Source organism: Melanerpes formicivorus, unplaced genomic scaffold (genome assembly GCF_026170545.1).
Source record: "Melanerpes formicivorus ecotype bairdi unplaced genomic scaffold, bMelFor1.0.p_v2 SCAF_20, whole genome shotgun sequence".
In the NCBI taxonomy this organism is placed as follows: Eukaryota; Metazoa; Chordata; class Aves; order Piciformes; family Picidae; genus Melanerpes; species Melanerpes formicivorus.
In genome coordinates this window covers 8601715-8609781 of record NW_027142372.1, presented here as the reverse complement: position 1 = coordinate 8609781, position 8067 = coordinate 8601715, and positions in this window count along the sequence as shown.

The window sequence follows — 8067 nt, the reverse complement described above, 5'->3', positions numbered from 1 at the left end:
ACCTCACTGTCAGAAGTTGCTGCTATAGCTTGCATCCACCAGTTTTGCTGTAAATGTTGCACCACTTTTTAGGCTCAGGAACAGTGCTCTGGAGATTTAATAGCACCCTGGATTTGTTGATCTGTGTCTTTCTGGTGTTTGAAACTCAGGGCTTCTCTTTTAGCAAGCATCTCTGTGGGTTGGGTGGCTGCAGGTGTTGCCTAGTACAAGGTTTTAGGGATGTACCTGCCCTTTGCAGTAGGATCTAAGTGACTGCAAACTGCTGGACAGACTGCAAGGGTACAACCAAAGGAGAGGGAAAAGGCAAGCTTCAGACCATGGCAAAAGGGGAGAGCAGTGTGGTCTTGTGAGGTGCTAAGGTATAGGGGCAACTAGGGACTGAGGAGTCTGTGTGACAGAGCAAGGCAGCTTGTCCTCGACAGCTCTTGAGTTAGTTTTGAAGTTAGGTCAACAACAGTGCACTGAAACATGAACCAGATGCAAATTAAAGCAGTAGCAGAGCTTGGAAAACAGCACTGGACAAGAGATGCCGGGCTTTAGAGCAAAAGGGTGAATTGTGCAATCACAGCACCCTGGAATGTGTGATGTTTTGAAACTGACACAGAAACAAAATCTGAAACTTCTATGGTGTCCTACCCAGGAGAGAGGTTGGTGCAGGACCTGGAAGTGAGGTCCATGTTCGGGAGAGTGTAAATGCAAGCAAGCACTTTGCTTTGTTTGGTGGAGAGAAATGTAACTTAAGATAGTTCACCTCTGCTCCAAAATACTTGCAGTGCAAAGAGTCTCTCTGGAGGAATAAAGGCTCCTCTCCCCAGCTGCTCACTTAAACCCCTCTGGCACTGCTCTGGATTACGCTGCTCTCAGTGGCAGTGGGTTGACGATTATATAAATATTTTTGTGTAGTACAGTAGCTGGCTCAAAGGGATCAGCAAACTTGGAGTAATAGTTCATAACAAAATGTTTTCTGAAAAGCTGCCTGAATCTTGTGTTACTCTTATTGGCTCAATTTTAGCTGGTGTGAAGGACGGAAGAAAAAAATGTGGATAATGCAGAAGGTTCACCTTTTCAAGGAGACCCTTTCTCTTAGTTCCATGCCAAGTGCTTGAGCCCTACAGCTTTCAGCCCTGTTTTGTTCAGCGTTTCCTTTGCTTCCTGCTGCTTGAAAAGCTGTTTATGCTAATGATCCTGTGAAGATCTGAGGAGCTGGCTGTGCCTATGCATGTGAGCTGGTGTGTGAGAGAGCACTTGCATTTTCTGTCCTGTTAACGAGCGTGCGCAGTGCAGCGCCTGTTTGTGTTGTCAGCGTGCCAGGTCTGGAGCACAGCCGGCTGCCAGAGGCAAGCCCTCCATGTGGTTGTCTTCCTGCTGGGAAAGGGCCATCCTGTCCTTTTGAGGTGCCTGATGGATCTCTCCTTTCTGTAGACCACTGTGTGCTATTTCATCCTCTTCTGGGACCTTGTGCCCTTCAAGACCCATTGGCTAGAATCCCTCAGAAGGGTGAGCATGCAGTGTTCAAGAGGGCCTTCCAAAGAGGCATGTCAAGTCACTGAAAGGGTCATCAAGCCCTGGAACAGGCTGCCCAGCAAAGTGGTGGAGTCACCGTCCCTGGAGGGATTTAAAAGATGTATAGGTGCGGTGCTGAGGGACAAGGTTTAGTGGTGGACTTGGTAGTGTTAGGTTAATGGTTGGATTTAATGTTCTTAAAGGTCTTTCTAATCAAAATTATTCTAGATTTCTGTGAATGCTTGACTGTGCCTGGATAGCAACTGGTTCATCATGACTTGCAGCCCTGAGACTCTTGTCAATGGATGTTGGAGAGCATAGGTCAATGTTGGTTGGATCCCTCTTCCACTAGCAGGCAGGTCTGGCTTGCTGATTTTGCTCCTGGTGTAATGGTGTTGGATGAGTCCCTGTGTCCAGCTGGAAACAGCACTGTGGGACTGAGCAGTGTCTGCAGAGAAGCTGGAGGAGAAGACTGAGCTTGGGCTTTCGGTTGGTAAAGCCTAACCGCAGGAGAGGAAGAAGGCCAAATGCAGAGCTCATTCAGGATTTGGCAAAACTGATACCTTGTTCTAAATACTTGGCAAACCATGTTTGTTGATGAGGCAACTCTACTGTGCCAAAACACATCTTGGTCTTGCTTGGAAAGGTGCAAGATGTGACTTGCTCTGTTAAAGAGGAAGATTAGTTTATAATTTCTTTAAAATGTTGAACTTGGCAAATAAATAACCAGTATTTACAGGATGAGTTTTATTGCTGTTTGTTTTGGTTTTGTTAGGAATTGCATAAGAGGAATCTCAAGGCACTGATGTTGTAAAATGTTGATAGAAGCCCCCCAATTAGAAATCATTCTTCAAGCTGTGTGTCCCATGTTCACTATTATGCTTAGATTTTGGCTCGTGAGTATCATTTTATGCTGATACTTAAAGCCCTGTTGCAGAATTCTCAGCACTCCCCTCAGGCTGGCAGATATTCTTACTACTTTCTGGCACATTAATGAATGGGAGAAAGCTGCTATCTGTGTCTTCTGTTCAAGTTAGAAGATAAAAGCATTTTAGGAAACTGGGAACCAAAACCCTCTCTGCGTTGGTACCAAACTTCTTAGGAAATTTAGGAAGGCCTTTCTGTTCTAGGAGGTGCATTTCCATGTGTTTGTGTGGTTAACAGCTGCTGAATAAATCTCATAAAGTGACAACATGCTCATGCAACCATATTGTGCCTTCTTATGTGACTATTCTGCTCACTAAGTGAGGCCATGGGATCTTGTAATTAAGGACACTACCATCCTGCATATGCATAAAGGAGCAAAATTAAAGTTGCTTTGGCAACATACCTGCTGTTCTTCCTTAATTTCTGAATTCTTAATTGTAGGTAATGATTTTTATCATGTCTTTACTCAATTGCCTAATTGTTATAGGAGTGTTTGTAGCACACCAGGTGCAGGGAGGCAACAGAGAAAGCTTTGATTCTCCCCGTTCACTGTGTCACCACTCCATGCAGACACTGTAATGGCCTTGCTTCCTGCCTCCTGGACTTCCTGCTCTCAGGAGCTTTAGGGATCGTAAAGTGTATTTGGCTGTGTGGTCACCTTTGGTATATTCATCCCTGTTTTTTAGGCTGGAACAAGTGTCACCAAGTGCTGTCTCTGAAACAGGACCTTCTTTTATGACTTGACCATTAGCACTTACCTGGCTCTGTCCATCTGATGGCATTGCCAAAGGCCACATGGAGCATGTCAGGAGGGCTGTGCATGGAGCATCTGAGTCCACCATTAGTCGTTATGTTCTCTTTGTCCTCTTGCTTCTATCCCTTCTTGCTTCCCCTCAGAACGCCAGCCCCTGAGCTGGAACTAATCTAGGGTAGTCCCTCAGCCTGTATTTATGGTATTGATTTGCAGAGCGGCTGTTGGCACAGTGGGTAGGTGTGTATTTACCCAGCGCTGGGGCCGTTGCTCAGCGCTCTCTGACAGGAACCACTCAAGTCCAGTCGCTGGCTGTGAGTGTTTGCATGAGCCACATTTGTGGAGCCGTGGCCAAGGGCTTCAGAGCTGGCTGGGGCTGGAACCTCTGCTGCTGGCCAGGTTGCTCCGAGGAGCAGACCCTGCTCATTACAGGGCTCAGCTCTTCCATGAACTGCAGCTGGGGGAGTGGGTGAGGGGGGGCTACCTCACTGGGTATCGTCCAGGGTGATGGCTGTGGATGTAATGCATCTGCTTGTCTCTTTTCCCTGTCCTCAGCACTCTTTTTCATGGTGCCATGTGGGTCATTAGCTGAGGGAACAGTTTCTCACTGTCTCTTTCTCCTTTTGTTTTCCTCCTTCCTCATTGCTTCCAGTCTTGGTTTACTGCCAAACAGCCTCTTGTGAAAGGGCCGCCTAATTAACCCTGTGCTAATTAACAATTTAAAATTACACAGCACGGCTGTTCATATTTAATTCTCGGGAAGCCTGGGCAACAGCAGGAACCCCCTCCTCCCTCCCGCTCCTGTCCCTGCCACCCGCTCATCCCTGGGGAGGAAGCAGCCCACGCTGGGGGCTGGGGCTCCCCCAGCAGCTCCCTTTTTGCCAGGGGGGTCCAGGGTATTGCTTTAGCATTAGTCACTTCTGGGTGGTGGAAGCATGGCTGTAGAATGGCTCATCCATCCCTGTGTGGATGGGGCTGGGGGCAGTGACAAAGTGACAGGGGATTAACTCTGATTGTGTCCTGGACAGAGTGTGGCTGCAAACCACCAGCTGTGGTTAGTAGGAACTCGATGGAAGTGTGGGGCACATAGTGCAGTGCTTTCATTTGCACTGTGCCATACAGAGGTACCTCAGCTCTGGACTGCCCTGGCTGCTGCTCCTTCCCTGGTTGGAGCACTCCTTTCCCCACTGTGTCCCTGCTTCTCCAGCTGGGTCCCAAATCCACTTGGAGGGGCTGTGAAGATGCAACAATGCTGATGGGAAGGAACAGGAGCTTGGGCAAGCTGTGTGCTGGGGGAAGCAGTAACCACAATGGTGGGAGCGGCAGGAGCCTCGGGGGTCACCTGGAGCTGTGTGGAGCAGCAGTGAGATGTGAGGCTGGAGAAGGGACCAGGGAGAGCCCTTTTCGCTGCTGGGGCAGCAGGAGCACAGGGAGTCTCCAGCGCTTCGACTGTTCTCTCTGTAACTGGAGTTCATTGATTTTACGGGAACCCATGTTTACAGACAGAGTGCTGATCGACCTGACGAGTTGACTTCTGCCTCCTTAAGTAAGAACTACCTTTTCTTATTGACTGGCTGATAAACAGAGCAGAGAGCGTGGGGGAGAGGGAGAGGATGGAGGTGTGGAGCATACAGTGGGTGGGTGGTCCTCGTGAGCCCTCCTTGTCCCACACAGGTCTCTTTGGGGTTGTCTGGGATGGAGGAGGAAGCAGGGTCTGTCATAGCAGACTTAATAACTACCTTGTGTTCCTGCTTAAGAGTTTGCTTTAACAAGGAAATTGTTCTTCATAGTTTAAAGGGACAATATCTGTGCCTCTTGCTCCCTCAGCATCATTCTGCAGGAGTAGCTCGGGTGAGGCTAGAAAAGCTTGGGTGTACAGGGGCTTGGCCTTTCTCCAAGGGCTCTGCTTGGCTGTGTTTCAGCTGTGGGTGTTTCCACCTGCCCTAGAAGGGCTTCTTGTGTATTGAGGAAAGGGAGAGGACATACCTTCAAAAGAGCACCTCCTGAACTGGTTAACTTGGAGCGAGTGGGAGGGAAGATGTTAAAGCAACCCAAGGCAGAAAACCCCACCAATTAATTGGTAAGCGCTTGCAGGTTTGCCTGGCCTGGCCTGGCCAGGAGAAGAGATTGGCTTTCTTGTCAATAAACAAGTCCCCAGTGCAGCATCAAAGCCCTAGTCCTTTATCAGTTGTGGCCTCCTCTTCCCGCGTGTTCCTGTAACTTACCAAGCATTTATTACATTGATTTTACAATCAGGCTGTTAACCCCCCCCGGCCCTGCTAACCCTTCTGGCCCAAGTGTCAGTCAGGCATCTTCCTGCCAATCAAGAGTTCTTGATAACGGACACACTCACATTCACCTTGTGTCTCATCTGGGCAGCTGTGCTGGCACATGGGACGTTTCTTTTTGTCTGAAAGCATCTGTGGGGTGCTTGAAGTCTGCATAGAGGTTGCCAACACTTTTCTTGGCAGAAGCACAAGACTTCTGGAGGTTTTGGGGCTTTCTTGCTTTTTCATTTTTTTTTTTTTTCCCCTTCCTTCCCCCCCCCATGTGAATTCATTTTGGCTTAATTTGGATTGCGGTTGTCAGTGCAGAAGGTAGCAGTGAGAGGGAGAGAGTGTTTCATGTGGTGGGAAGGTGAATATGGAGGCTCAACACAGAAGGATCTGGGATCAGTTTAAAGAAAACACACAGCTAAGGACAAACACTCTGTTGGAGAGCTGGTGCAAGCAAGAACTGTTAGTGCGGTGCTGAAGGGCCCGTTTAGCTCAGGTAAGCAAAACTGGCTGATGAAGACAACTGAGCCTTCTGGCAGCAGGATTATGGTGCTCTCTTGCTCCACTCAGCACACAGAGTTATTTTGTTGCAGATCAAATCACTGTTCGTTTCCAATGCAACCACAAAGACAGCAGTGTATGGCACAGGATACTGGGGACTGGAGCTGCTGCAAGGTAGCGTGTGTCAACACTCCATCATCACATTGTTGTGTCTCCCATGTCCTTCACCACACTCTTGGAGAAATGTTACTTTTTGTCTTCACAGGTAGTTGTAAATGCTTCTTCTCGAGACTCACCAGAACCATGAGATCAAAAAAAGTAGGGATGGGTTTATGTAGTGAAGGAAAACAAACTGGTTGGTGATGAAACTGGCGGGGGGGGGGGGGGGAGGGGGAATGTGGTGAGAAGATAACACTGAACGTTGCTCCACGTTCTTTTGCTTGAACTAATTCAGGTAATTCATTCAGTGTTACTGTGACACGTCACCTGCTTTGCAGCTGCTCAGGTCTTCTCTGGCCAATTTCGGTTCTTCTTACGCTTTTCCTTCTTTCCCCAGTTGCTGAAGGGCCAGTTGCATGTCTGAATGGTGAGTCCCTGTCCTCTGGCACAGCTGCATGCAGCACAGTCATGCTGCACTTCAGGAGCGCTCAAGGGTCTTCCATGTTTTGTGGGATCAAATGGAGCTAGGGAGGGCTGGAAACCCTTTCTCTGATTACAGTGTTTAAGTTTAGACAGCAGTGTAGGCTGTCAAAACACTAACAGTCTCCATTGAAAGAGACCAAGGGTGTCAGCAGGCTGCTAGTGTGGTTTGAGCTTTTCAAGGGAGAGCCCTCAAACCCCTGAGGTGTCATCTGGGTGTACAAGTCTGTTGGGTGTAAATGTGTGGTGGGGCATCCACACCAATGGCCTGGTCTAGCCAGAGCCCCAGCGCTGTACCTCATGAGCTGAAGCAACTGCTTGGAGTATGCTCAGGTAGGAGCAACTTTAGGGAAGCTGTAATAAAAGGAGGGGTTTAAAGAAAGCTTAAAACAGTTTATGTAACCTTAAATGAATTATTTAGACTAAATCCCACTGAGCCAGTTTAAGAGTAACAGCATATTGCCAACTCAGAACTCACTCTGTTCCCCCAAACCCTCGTACTGAGTATCAGCAAAAACTCTCCCCAAGTGTCTGTGCAGTTTTGGAACAATGTGACAAAGTGGTGCTTGGTGTTTGTATTTAGTTGGCAGAAGTAAAAATACCGTGGAAAAATCAGTGCATGCCACTGATGACAATGGATCCTACAGTACAAGTTGTCTCTTAGTCACAGATGGTAGCCCTGTGGGGTAGATGGCCTCTGCTTGCACAGCTTCTCTTGGTTGTTTTCTAGGGATGTTCTGTATCTGTATACCCAAGAAAATCTGAGGACCACAGGTTAAAATTCACTTTTGCAGATGAAGTAGTAGTGGTTTTAGTTCTGCTGGTGTTTCCTTCCATGTGGCTTGTGCAGGAGCTCTCTATAGGAAGCCAACTACAGAAATGTTTCTGTGCTGGCAGGGTTCTTGGTGGGGTTGCAGCTGTCTCCTGCTGACTTGTGGTCTGCATGACAATGCTTCAGCCCCTAAAGCAGCACTGCCTAATCTCATAGGTCTGTAACCTCTCAAAAGGCTTGTCTTGCCAGACCGGTTTGGTTAGGGCTGCAGACACTGTCTGCAGCAGCAGACAGGGTCAAGGTGTCAGGGAGTAGTGGATGTCAGCCATGCTCAGCAGCCTGTCCTTGTGGCTGCCTGGCGGTCAGTTGGAGTTCTCCAGTTCGTCATACTTAGTGGAGTAAAAATGGTGGGAAGAGTGTCTTTCCTTCTCTAGGACTTGTGTCAGATATTTGCTTCTTGGGGTGAGGGGAAGCTGGCTGTGCCCTGCGGGATCTCCAGGAGCTTCCTGGAGTGTGGTGGGCTGGCTGCATTCTGATCCCCAGGATGGACCCTTGTCAGATCTGGAATTTCCTGTTTGGTTTCTCTCCTGATGTCTCTCTGTTTAAACTCTGTCCAGAACACAGCAATTAAATCTCCTGTGCATACCAAATGGTCTTACTCCAAAATCTCTGAGTTGCTCTGGGTCTCATGATCTACC